We start from the raw sequence: 732 nt of genomic DNA, 5'->3' as shown, positions 1-732 counted from the left end.
AATATTTAGATTATGGATTTTTTTATTGGTAATGAAATTAAACTCAGTAAATTAGACAAACGATGATAATATGGTTTAGATTTTAAAAAATTAAAATAATAAAAAAAAACTTTATAAAAAACAAATCGAAATCAATTAATTTTAAAGAAATTAAAACAAAATATATCATAAAGACCAATTCAAAATAAACTAAATTTTAAAAAAAATTATTTGAAACAATAACATTTTTGATCGACTGAAATTTTAAGGCCTAATATGTTAAGCCCTCCATTCAAGTCATGAAATCTAATAGATTTTATTTTTTCTTTTAAAATTACTTTTTGATAGGATAAAAAATAGAACATTTTTTATTTTAAAAAAGCTAAATGATAAAATTAAAAGAAAAAAAATCTACAAGATAACTATTTTCATGTAAAAAATATTAACATGTAACATACTGAAGTGACCAGAGTTAGCCCATGTCAACATGTTATAAGAGCAACCTGGATCATCATGGAATAACAATAATGTAAAAACAAATTTAACAAATTAATCCTAAAAAAGAAGAAAAAGAAATATATAACAAATAAAAATTCAAAATAAATAAAATGATTAAAAAAACTCAATCCAATATAATGTTTTGAAAAAAATATATAAACAATAAAATATTGGATTGACCCAAACCTTGCATACTAATCCAATCATGAACTTAATTGAATTTAATGATTTTTTTTTATTAAATATCTACACAAT

This window comes from Populus euphratica, unplaced genomic scaffold (genome assembly GCF_000495115.2).
Source record: "Populus euphratica unplaced genomic scaffold, PopEup_1.0 scaffold46.1, whole genome shotgun sequence".
In the NCBI taxonomy this organism is placed as follows: Eukaryota; Viridiplantae; Streptophyta; class Magnoliopsida; order Malpighiales; family Salicaceae; genus Populus; species Populus euphratica.
The sequence above is the reverse complement of the archived record's forward strand: the minus strand, read 5'-3'. Positions refer to the sequence as shown.